General features: G+C 37.8%; 1 protein-coding gene across 5 annotated transcripts in view; it reads left to right on the top strand.

The window, feature by feature from the left end:
• The window catches only part of LOC115217712, a 71,283-nt gene that overhangs the window by 43,227 nt on the left and 14,939 nt on the right, over window positions 1-13,117 (top strand). The window contains exon 1 of one of the 5 annotated variants that reach the window (XM_036505506.1): window positions 2,804-2,823. The exons of 3 other annotated variants lie outside the window; for them this stretch is intronic. The gene's annotated coding sequence lies outside the window, so the exon portion shown is untranslated. Of the gene's footprint in view, window positions 1-2,803; window positions 2,824-12,125; window positions 12,492-13,117 lie in introns of those variants that run through there. One more of the 5 variants, XM_029787470.2, reaches the window with a different exon arrangement.

Raw genomic sequence — 13,117 nt, 5'->3', positions numbered from 1 at the left:
CACACACATACATACATACATACATTCATACATACATGCACACATAGACACACACAGTTTCCATATACCAAGTCTACTCACAAAGCTTTGGCTTTGGTTGGCCAGATGCTATAGTAGAAGACATTTGCCCAAGGTGCCATGCAATGGGACTGAACCTGAAACCATGTAGCTGGAAAGCAAGCATCTTAACCACACAGCCATGCCTGCAACTTGTGTGCGTGTGTGTGTGTGTGTGCACACGCGCATGTCTGCAAGTTGTATATACACACATACATACATACATACATATATATATATATATATATATATACGAGCAAAACGTCCCCCCCCCGTCCAAATTTTCTCAAAAGAACTTGTCCGACCATCCCATAGGCTTCCCCTTTGAGTAAAACTGATTTAACCTAAATTTGAGACACCAGCAAAAGAAGAAATAAAGATAGACTTTTTTTCTATTCCAAAGAAAAACGATTTCCCATGGCTTTATCGATCGCATTCTCACCTGGAATTGATTTTTGTCATTTTTTCAAGACATATACATGCCCTGATACCGTCAGTATCTACATATCAAATTTGAGCGCAATCGGATGGAGGATGCCCGAGATCCTAGAAGCCACATAGACAGACTGACAGACAGAATGGATTTTATATAAGATATATATATACAACAAATGAAAGACACAAGATGGAATATACGAGATTTTTTTAATTAATCACGACAATTGTTTTGACACATCTACCATCGATTCTTCTTGGGTGGGGTACTCTACCACTAGTTCAGGAGCATCAGGTGGTGCAGATGTATCTCGTCGGATGATAAATAGATCAATACTACTTGTTAAAATGACTGTTCCGCAATGTAACTTTCTGTTTTGTAAAGAGAAAACAACTAGACGGAGGAAATATTTTTATTTATATAGAAGATCAAAAATAAAATCACAGATGACAAAAAGAGAAATGAACATGCAATCCAGCAAGAAAAGTATTAAAAATAACTGTTAACAGATACCGTAAATCCTTAAGTATAGTCCGCCCTTGAGTATAATACACAGGAGATTTTTAGGGGGCTGTACCTCTGAAAAACCTAAACCTTGTGAATAATACACACCCCTTCTCTAACTTGAGCCGTGCGTAATTAAGCCAGCAGCACCTAGTCGAACAAACACTTCTGTGCATACGTAATACAATAATGGTGATGTTCTTAACTGTTATGTGGGAATGTAAATATGTTTGCAAATTGTTTTTGTTACATGTTATTCTGTGTTCTGAATATTTTTATTTTGATAAATGTTGCTTACTGCAAGTTATGGATGATTCTTTTATGACTTCATTGCTTTCAGGCTTAGCTTAAGGTATTTTCGTGCCCGACATCACAAAATGCGTCTGAATAAACATTGCCGAACAGCAAATAGAGACTTGGACATCATTGCTTAGAAAATATATATAGTACGCACTAGGGATTTTGACCTTTAAATTTTGGAAAAAAAATGCGGATTATACTCGAGGATTTATGGTATGAATGTATAAATGCTCTCGGGAAGCTGCATGGTGCGTGTACACTAGAGTAAGCACATAAATGAGAAACAAAGTGGAAAAAATAGTACTTGAAAACCAGAGGTAGAGTAATATACTTTATTAATAAAGCTGCAAAGACATCACAAAAACTGTTACTCAGAGTTTCACGTTCCCATTTGTTGAACAGTTTCAGTTTAGAAACATATATATATATATATGTATATATATATATATATATATATATATATATATATATATGTATGTTTATTCTTAAACAAGAATGATGTTGATAGTGACTTCAAAGTTTTGACCAGTTAATTCATCATTCAATGATGGCTTAACTGGCTGAAACTTCAAAATCACTGTCAACAATATTCTTCTTTAAAAATAAATTTGTACTCTACAAAAGTATAGAGTAATCACTCAGATTATTGTAAAATTTGGTTTTATTACAACTAAATGTAAAGACAAACATTAACATATGTATATAGACATACGTGTATATGAGAGAGTGGTTGAAAGGTTCCTGGCTTTAAGGGTGTTGTGAAAGGCCTGGTCAGAGGCCCAACCTTCCAGTTTCTTTTACAGCACTTAGAAAACTGAAGGATTGCTGCAATATTGTGTGAATCTGAGAGGGGAATGGCGTTAGGAAGGGCATCCAGCTGTAGAAACACTGCCAGATAAGACTGGAGCCTGGTGTTGCCTTCTGGCTTCCCAGATCCCTGGTCAAACCGTCCAACCCATGCTAGCATGGAGAATGGACGTTAAACGATGATGATGATGATGATGAAAATCATAATTAACTGATCTTCCTGTATTTTCTTTCATCCAAAGCCAGTAACTTTTCAGCACCCCCTCATATACAAATATATTTATACACATGTGTATATCTATACACATATACACTCATGAGAGACTGAATGAGAAAGAGAGAGAGAGAGAGAATGAAAAGACCTGGTCTAATCTATAGTAATGTAACATTTGTGTTAAATAGTAGAAGAAAAGACATCTGTATGCATGTTAATGAAAAGGTAGAGGTTGGTGATTGTTAGTTCTATAGTTGTAATTATTATTATTATTGTTTGACCCTCTACTCCCCCATCAAACCTTAGGTCATCCGTCAAAAGATGATGTTGTGCAAGAAGTGAGATATTATTCTGAAGGATGAATGAATTGAGCTTTCTCAGGTATATAAAGGTATCTTGGGAATTGGATGTTAGGCATGGATTGTGAAAGAGGAGACTTAAGTAGAATGGAAAAATGATGTGAAGAAATCTTCTGAGAATCTAACAGATGGTAAACAGAATTGTGGTAAGAATGAGATTAATTGAGAATGTATTTATTTGAATAGGGAAAATGGTACAGGCATGGTTCTGTGGTAAAAAGTTTGCTTCCTAACCAAATGTTTTTGGTCCCACTGTGTGGAACCTTGAGCAAGTGTCTTCTACTATTGATCTAGGCTCACCAAAGTCTTGTGAGTGGATTTGGTAGATGAAAATGGAAAGAAACTCTTTGTATATATGTGTGTGTATGTTTCTCTGTGTGTGTGTTTTCCTCTGTGTGTAAGTATGTTTGTGTATGTTACTGTCTCCTTGCCTTGACATTATATGATAGTTGTAAACGAGTGTCACTGTTATGCAAGCAGTATTCTTTGTTTCTAACCTATTGTGAAAACATTGCTGCTGCTGATGGTGTGTGTATTGTACCCTCTTATTCTTCTCTTGTTTATAACTTTCTTCCACGTTACAACATCTCACACCAATACTACTACGTACATTTGTATTACTCCTCCACATTCCTTTCACTTTTCCTTTTACCTCACACTCATGTTCACTCCCACCTCCATATGTCCACACTTTCCTCGTACACATACATAGACACATACCAAAAACTACTCACTCCCTTATGCTCATCTCAATACACATGCACACTTACCCTTGCCTACCTTTTTGTCCCTTCCCTATAGAACTGCATTTCCATCTGGCCCTTAGTCCCACATGCTTTTTTCCTCTTCTTTTCTCATCTACTTTTCCTCTTCCACACTCCTTTATTTTTCTGTTATGCTCTTCTCCTGATGAAGGCCCAATGTACCAACATTTTAAAACTGTTTTCTTTACTTTTTAAGCATTAATCTAAGACACTTTTTCTTTTTTGTTTTGTTTTTGTTCATTGTCTTTAGAATATATATTCTCCCTCATGAAACCTCAGAAACTCCATGAAAGACAAGCGCTCTCCTTCTGTAATTTGCTTACGGTCATCTACAAAGAACATCCAAACTCTGTCTTCTATACAAGGATGCTACTGAAGAAGATGAGGAATCTGGTAAAGCTTATGAGATGGAAAGCTTTCTTTCTATCACTATGTACAACTGCTCACAGATTCTGAGCTTTTCAGCATTAGGTCTAGAAAATTCCCACCCAGGATCAAGTAGATGTAAGACTTTGAAACCTGGATATCATACCAAAGCTGAGATTCCATAAGTTCTCTACTCCTTTCCAATAAACATAGAGTAGACATTTATAATCTTAAGTCTTCTAATAAAGCTTTACTCTTTTCACGCAAGGCTAAAATATTTATATGGATTAGGTAATGATACACACAGCTATTAACCATCATTATCATACAGAAAGCTTCCCTTCAGACTTATAATAACACAAACAATGATGTAAAAGAAATAGCTTTTAGATTAGGCGGCAATGATAAGATAGTGACTCCAGGGAGAAAAGAGGTTGTTATGTCAATTAAGGATTATAACTCTGACTTTGCTTCTGACCCCAAATACTGGCTAATCAGCCCTGTGAAGTCAGAGATCAGTTTGGTGAGCAAACACATGCTCAGGAATTTTAACACTGACATTAGGAGAGCGTGTGGTCTCTCCCTTTGGCACAACACCAACAAGGTCATCTCATGATTTAAAACCAATACTAGAAGAGGTAGAGTAAAGTTCACTCAAGTCAATATATTCTTTTAATTGCTTAAGTTATTTCACTGCTGCCATCCTGGAGCACCACCTTTAGTTGAACAAATCGAACTCAGGACTTTTCTTTGTAAGCCTAGTACTATCAGTTTCTTTTGCTGAATCGTTGTTATGGGGATGTAAACACACCAACATCAGTTGTCAAGCAATGGAGTGTGGGGGGACAAACACAGACACACAAACATATATATATATATGACAGGCTTCTTTTAGTTTCCATCTACCAAATCCACTCACAAGGCTTTGGTTGGCCTGTGCCTAAGCGATTTGTTATTTAGGGCATTGAACTTTACCAGTGTTAGCAATGAGAACATAAACATCATCATGCATGCCAGGAAAACCCTACTTTTTGACAAGGGCTTGACTTGGGTCAAGCAAGTTGACCTTGAAGGTGTTTTCAGTGTTGTGATGGGAGCATTCAACAATGCTGATGTATGTGACATAGGCTTTTTTCATTCTACATATTCTCACTAAGAAATTCTCATCTAACTTTAGCCTCTATAAGAATGATGTTTTGGCTTTATTGAGAGGAGCAAATGGCCACACACTCAATAAACTCAAGAAAAAGTTAATCCTTAATCTTGATTCTCTTGGGCTCAAGGTCACAACAGAAACCTATTTCCTGGATGTGACAGACTTAGATACTTGTATCTATAAACCCTTTCAGAAACTGGATGGGATGTTGACATATGTTAATAGCAGTTTCTGCCATCCAACCATAGTTTTCAAGAACCTGGCAAAAAGTGTTAGCTGAAATGTCTCCAATCTATTCTTCGAAGGAAATTTTTGACACTGCAGCCCCATATTACAATAAGGCCCTTGCTGCTTGTGTTTTTAAGGATATAATTAGGTTTATGTCCAGCCCTAACTCCACCAAGCCTCCATAAAGTCATATGGTTTACCTTCCCATTTGCCTTGAATGTAAAAACTTGTGTAGACTGGATCTTCCTTAGTTTAGTCAAACATTTTCCCTAAACAGGGCAAAATAGACACAGGAAAATATTTCATAGACACAAGTTGAGGCTCTGTTTAAGCTGTGCTCTTGGCATAGAGAAAATGTTAATTAGTAGTCCCAAACCTGAAACAGAAGCATGCTACTCATTCAGAAGTAATGCTTCACATCCACTTAATGGCCATTGCAATATAGAAACCATTATGTAGGAGGTGGAGGTGGTATCATCATGATCATTTAATCACCATTTTCCATGCTGGCATGGGTTGGATGGTTTGATAGGAGATGGTAAGGTCAGGGTCTGCACTAGGCTCCATTGTCTGTTCAGGCATGGTTTCTATGACTGGATGCCCTTCCTAATGCCAACCACTTTGTAGAATGGACTGGGTGCTTTTAACATGGTACAGCTTTCATGTGGAACTGGCACTGGTATCAGTTCTGCTGTGGTAAATGGGTTTCCTTGAGAATAGCAAGGCATCTTTGTCATCCCCTTTGTAAGGCTCAGTGTCTTGACATTGGCTTTCAGTACTTCCCATGTCTTCCTGGGTCTCCTTCTTCCACATGTCCCATCCACTTTAAGTGACTGTCACTTCTGTATGCAACTATCTATGTCTATACACATCACATGACCAAACCAACAGTCTTCTCCTTTGCACGCTACATCTAATTCCTCTTGTGCCTAACTTTTCTATCAATAAACTAGGGCTCTGTCGCACATGTATGCTGACATTGCACATCCAGTGGAGAGTTTTAGCTTCCTTCCTCTCTAGTCTTTGCATGTCATCTGCATTCAGGGACCACATCTCACTACCATGTAGCATTGGTGTTTGTATACATGCATTATATAATCTCCCTTTCACTTGGAGAGAAAGACCTTTTGTTACCAACAGAGGTAAAAGGTCTGAATTTTATTCCAATTTAGTGACAGACATGGAGAAATATGTGGGTACAACTGAAGGTTCCTTCAGACTCAGATTCAAAAACCTTAAGAATTTTTCCTTTCACCTAAATCAGGAATTAACATAACTTACCACATCCAATTGTAATATGTATGTATGTAGGTATGTATGCATGCATATTATTAATATTTAGCAGAAACAACAGAGTGACTGAAGGGCCATCATCATCATCATCATCATTTAACATTTGCTTTCCATGCTGGCATGGGTTAGATGGTTTGATTGGAACTGGTAAGCCAGGCAGCTGCATCAAGTTCCAGTCTGATTTTGGCTTGGTTTCTATAGCTGGATGTCCTTTCTAATGCCAACCACTCTGAGAGTGTAGTAGGTGCCTTTTACATGTCACCAGTACAGGTACTTTTACGTGCTTCTAGCACAGATGCTGTAATGTGTCTTCAGCACTGGCCACACTATGATTTCATTTGGCTTAATGAGTCTTTTCAAGCACAGCAAGTCACCAAAGTCCATGACTACTTGTCATTGCCTCTGTGAGATCCCACATTTGGAGATCATGCTTCACAACCTCATCCTATGTCTTCCTGATTCTACCTCTACCACAGTTAGAGATCAACACTTCTTTATGCAGTTGTCCTCCTGGAAGCCGTTCAGCGACGTGCAACCAAAAGAATACCCTCCATCAGGCATTTGCCATATTCTGAATGCCTTCCTTCCCTGGGCATGGACACATTGAAACTCCAACGTCTGGCAGCTGACTTGGCAGACACACATAAAATTATCAACCATCTTACAAACAATAACTCTGAGCGCCTTTTCAAACTCCACCCATCTAACACCCGTGGACATATTTACAAAGTCAGAAAACAGCACAGCTCCCATGACTTTCGGAAACATTTTTTCATGCTGAGAGTTGCTGAAGCATGGAACAAACTGCCAGCATCAGTTGTTAGTTGTCGGAGCACTGCATCCTTCAAAACTTCCATGCTTTCTGAGATTCGCCAACACTACACCCGATTTCCTCCCCTCCATACACACACAAGCATGTATCTGACTCATACATTGTTTGCTTTCCAGACATTTGTACATTACTGCATATACTTTATACGCACTTTTGACAAGTTGTGGTGCACCTGAGCACTGTATACAATAATTTCATTATTATTATATGCATATGACCATACTAGCACAGTTGCCTCCCTTACACACATGATGCCACTTATGCCAACCTTTCTATCAAGACACTTACACTCTGTTATGTATGCACACTGACATTGCACATCCAGCAGAGCATACTAGATTCAATTCTTTCAGGTCTTCACATGTCTTCTGAAGTCTCAGCCATGTTTCACAACCCTCCTCCTACATCATCTATCCCCACGCCATGGCTGTTCACACACAGGCATCATACAATCTACCTTTCACTCTGAGGAAGAGGCACTTTGTTGCCAACAAAGGTAGCAGCTCTCTGAACTTTGCTCAGCCTATTCTTATTCTAGCAGCTATGCTCTCGGAGCATCCCCCTCTACTGCTGACTTGGTCACCTAGATAACAAAAGCTATCAACGACTTCTAGGTGCCCTCACTGGCATTTGATGGAGTCTATTTTCAGTATATTTCTAGTGTTTATTGTACCTGTGCATTTGCCACACACAAAGACTATTTTCCCTGTTAACCTTCCTCTGATATTTATACACCTCTTATGTATGTGTGTGTATATATATATATATATATATATATATATATATATATATCCACACACACACACACATATATGTATCATCATCATCATTTAATGCCTGCCTTCCATGCTAGCATGGGTGGGACAGTTTCACAAGAGCTGGACAGGCAGAAGCCTGCACCAGACTTCTGTGACTGTTTCGGCAAGATTTTCACAATTGGATGCCCTTCCTAACACCAGCCACCCAGCAGAGTGGATTTAGTGTTTTTTATATGGCACAAGCACAGGTGAGGTCAGTTTTAGCAAGGTTTTTACAGCTGGATGCCCTTCCAAATGCCAACCATTTTACAGTGCAGATTAGATGCTTTTTAAGTGGCACTTGCATTGACAAGGTCACCAAGTAACCTGCAAGATAAAAATCATTTGAGAGGAGAGGGAGTATTGGAGGAGGTGATCTTGTATGAAAACCTCATATTACCAGTCATTTCCTCTATGAAGCCCAACATCCTGAGAAAGGTCCTTACCACTTCATTCCACGTCTTCCATGCATATATATATATATATTTCTTTACTACCTACAAGGGGCTAAACACAGAGGGGACAAACAAAGACAGACAAATGGATTAAGTCGATTACAACGACCCCAGTGTATAACTGGTACTTAATTTATCGACCCCGAAAGGATGAAAGGCAAAGTCGACCTCGGCGGAATTTGAACCCAGAACATAACAGCAGACGAAATATGGCTACGCATTTCGCCCGGCGTGCTAACGTTTCTGCCAGCTCGCTGCCTTCCATGCATATATATATGTGTTTACACTTTTTACCCATCACCCCCAAGAAGTTAATATAGATCCATGTTGGTCAATTAATTCTGATTGGATAATGAATAAAAGAATATAAGGGATGATCATTAATTTACTGTTAACAATAAAAAATTATTAACTTACCGATCTTCATTTTCCTCTTCTTATATATGAATATAAACTATATGTTTATATATATACTAGCAGTATCGCCCGGCGTTGCTCAGGTTTGTAAGGGAAATAACTATAAAGCATTTTTAGAGAGTTATAGCCAAAAAATAGCAAAAAAATGGAAAAAATGATGATAAATTTTTTGAGAGTGAAAAAAGGTGGAGTTGCGTCTCCTAGACAGTTTGCGGTTTGTGTTTCTGATTCTCGACCCCATGTCGAATTTATCGATTTTTTTCAGAACTGGGGGAACTTTTCAAAATTTTCGCTACGTTAGTTTTGAATTATGACATTGGGCTATGAGTGTGTCAAGTTTCATCAGAATCGGTTGAAAGCCGTGGTCAGGGTGAGGGTACAAGCAAACAGACACACAGAAACATGCACAGACAAACTGCCGTTTATATATAGAGAGAAGAGATACCAATAATTTTAAGGAAATTAATTCCCCCCAAAATACTAGGTATTGAATCAGCATTTCCTTGGATGAACCCATCCCTTCATGAGGTTAACACATCTAATCAAAGTATACACACACACACACACATACATGTACAGGGCCACACACGATTTTAAAATTAACCCCACCTACATCCCCTATTCCCACTTCATCCATGTCTCTATCCAATCCTGTTCTGCTTATCCCATCTCACAGGTATATATATCTCTCATAATGTGGTGGTCTATGTTGACCTCAGTTCAAGGGGTATAACTTCAATTAACTAAAATATCACAACAGCTATAAAATCTTCAAACTGAATCTGACTCTTTCAGGTCTCCAGTGGCAAAGAGCCCATGCCTTATCATTCCTTTTCTCAGACAATTCTGATAGTTGATGGAGTTTTTCTCAACACCTGGTGTGAAATTGATTGGCTTATATGAAACTATAACATAGTATTTTATTGTGACTAAGGAGAGCCATTCTCTTTTAGTGCCTTATTAATTTAACATGCTCACTGAGTTCCACTCATTTATTTTTACTAAAATTTTTGTTCACTCTTTTACTTGTTTCAGTCATTTGACTGCGGCCATGCTGGAGCACCGCCTTTAGTTGAATCAAATCGACCCCAGGACTTATTCTTTGTAAGCCTAGTACTTATTCTATCGGTCTCTTTTGCCAAACCACTAAGTTACAGGGACCTAAACACACCAGCATCGGTTGTCAAGCGATGTTGGGGGGACAAACAGATACACAACATATACACATACATACATATATATATACATATATGCAACAGGCTTCTTTCAGTTTCCATCTGCCAAATCCACTCACAAGGCTTTGATTGGCCCGAGGCTATAGTTGAAGACACTTACCCAAGATGCCATGGAGTGGGACTGAACCGGGAACCATGTGGTTTGTAAGCAAGCTACTTACCACACAGCCACTCCTGCGATTGAAAAAGTTGCAAGTTGCAATGAAAATTTTAATGAAATAAATAAATAAATGAGTGGAAATAGGTGAGTGTATTAAATTAATAAGGCACTAAAAGAGAATGACTCTCCCCAGACACAATAAAATGTGCTTCAACAAACGAATTCACATAAAGAATCTTGCAAACCAAATACAAAAACGAAATATAATATAGTATTTTATTAAAAATAGTATATCCACTCTTTTAATTTAATATAGAAGTTTTTTTTTTCCGACACATGGGTTTGTGGACAACTATGCACATCATTATTCAGTTTTATTTCAAGATTTCTTGCCATTAGTGAAAGAATCAGTTTCTAGCCTAGATCCAAGGCTCCTTTATTGGAATTTCAAAAACATCAATAGGTTATTTGTGTGTGTATATGAGCAGTATTTGGAGTCAGTGCATGTGTAGATTTGTATGGTTTGTTTTATGTATGTAGTTTCATGCATATGAACAGCTTAAACAAGTGAAACAGCATGTTTTAGCACATAATTAAAGATGGAAAAACAACTAGCTGTTATTTTGCGCGTCTAACTAAAAATGAGTAGAGCTCATGGGTTACCTCCTCACCTGTTCATTTTCAGTGAGCTGTAGAGATTGTTGCGACACACACCCCTTTTTCACTGGCTGGCAAGGGGTGTGTGGATCAATTTTGGAAGTATGTTGAAGTTTTTAGTAGATGTATGATGGAGAATTACTCCCTATCGTGTTTGCTTCTATGAGAATAAAAAAAATAAATGCGCCCTTTTAAAGCCTAACCAGGCTCATGGGCCCAGTTTCTATGGCGTATGTGTTTCCCAGCTGGACGGAATGCCAGTCCATCGCAGCATTACTCATTTTTGCCAGCTGAGTGGACTGGAGCAACGTGAAATTAAGTGTTTTACTCAAGAACATATCGCATCGCCTGGTCCAGGAATCGAAACCACAATCTTACGATCATGATGCTGACACCCTAACCAGTAAGCCATGCGCTTCCACTTCTATGAGAATGGTTTACCTTTAAAGTGATAAAAAACAAGACTGACATATGCTGTTTCACTTGTTTCAGCCGTTCATTGTTGGTGTGCTGTAGAGATTGTTGCACACATGCACCTTTTTTGCTGGGTGATGAGGGGTGTGTGGATCAAATTTGGAGTTTTTCATATAAAATTTTAAATCAATGAATTTTTTGTTTGTCATATTGTTATTTTCCGTATATTTCTACGTATATTGAAAAAAAAAATTTGAAAGAAAGTTAAAAATCAAAAACATTGGGATGGGGGAATTAAAACTTTTGAAAACGTGGCTTTTTGCCTATCTGAAACCTCCGTCATTGAAAGCCTAGGAATCTGCAGAGAAAAAAGAAATTCCGAAATCTCGGTTTGTGTGTGTGTAGGGGGAAGTGATGCCTCCAAAATTTCCTTTAAAATACCCATTGTTTTCTAAAGTTAAGAGGGAACAAAACTGATTCTTGTGAATTTTCTGAAACTCCTCTCCCTACTTCTGGAAATTTTTTGTACAACAAATCCCAATATAATTGGAATCTATACCATCCGAAGCGTATTTATAGAAGATTTCATTTAAAAATATTCCATTTTCTAAAAATTATGAAGAATCAAAAGTCGATATGTAGGAAGCCAGATAAAAAAAAAAGTCACAGGAAAACTATAGGGATCTGTCCGGATCCTATAAACTAATTGTGACTTTATTTCCGGCCCTAGTATTTAACGGGTACAATGTTTTAGTGATGCCAAAAAAGACGAAATGCAAAGCTGGCCTCAGCAGGATTTGAACTCAAAATGTAAAGAGCCGAAACGAATATTGCCAAGCATCTTGTCAAAATTTCTGATGATTCTGTCAATCCTCCGCCCTAAATATGTTTGATAATATGCGGCTACAAGACCTTTGGATGTAGCCCCATATTACTTTGAAAAGCTTTTAGCACTTTGTAATCGTACGTGCTGTTGTTACTTAAAACTTTATTTTTCGGAATGTGTCAATTTATTTCCCTTAGCTCAACTTTGCTTTTTTAGTTTTGTTACATCAGTTTCAGTTTTAAACCCGGAAGCCGATTAAGACAGTTCTGCTCGTGTAAGTATTCAGCGAGATTACACTAAAAGTTTAAAGAAAAATTAAGTAGAACATTTTACGTATTTAGAGCTATGTAGGGTTCATACTATCTAACGTCTACTTTTTTGTATTTAAGCCAAGAGTGTGATTTGAGTGACGTTTAGAGGTCGAATAGCTACGTCGATGTCCCTTCAGCGATTGCTCGATGAAGCGTCGGAAAATAATTGGCACTTAACCGTAGTAAAATGCTTTAAAAATTCTTTATTAATAATTTTGTTTTCAGACAATTCATTAGAAGCATTTCAAAAGTAATTTCTTTAAATTAAGAGTAGTAATTTCGTCGAAACTAGTTAATTGCGCGCACGTTGATTTTATATGTTGTGCTTAGCTTTGTATAATATGTCTTAAGTTAATACTTCCGTGTGATATAGTTTGTGATAAGTTACAGTTTCTGGCTTTAAGCTACAGTTTTTATGTAACACGGTAAACACTGTGAAGGCAATAAAGTTAGCAGAATTAATTAAAATATAAAGCTACAATGATGTGGAGGGAGATTTGAGGGCGGCGGTAAAGAATATGTACACTACCCGTTTTCGGCGTGACAAAAACCCTAATCATAACCACCGAGTGTACGTTGGCATTCCTAC

The sequence above is a fragment of the Octopus sinensis genome, linkage group LG1, assembly GCF_006345805.1.
Source record: "Octopus sinensis linkage group LG1, ASM634580v1, whole genome shotgun sequence".
Lineage (NCBI taxonomy): Eukaryota > Metazoa > Mollusca > Cephalopoda > Octopoda > Octopodidae > Octopus > Octopus sinensis.
This window is presented reverse-complemented; position numbering and strand designations above follow the sequence as displayed.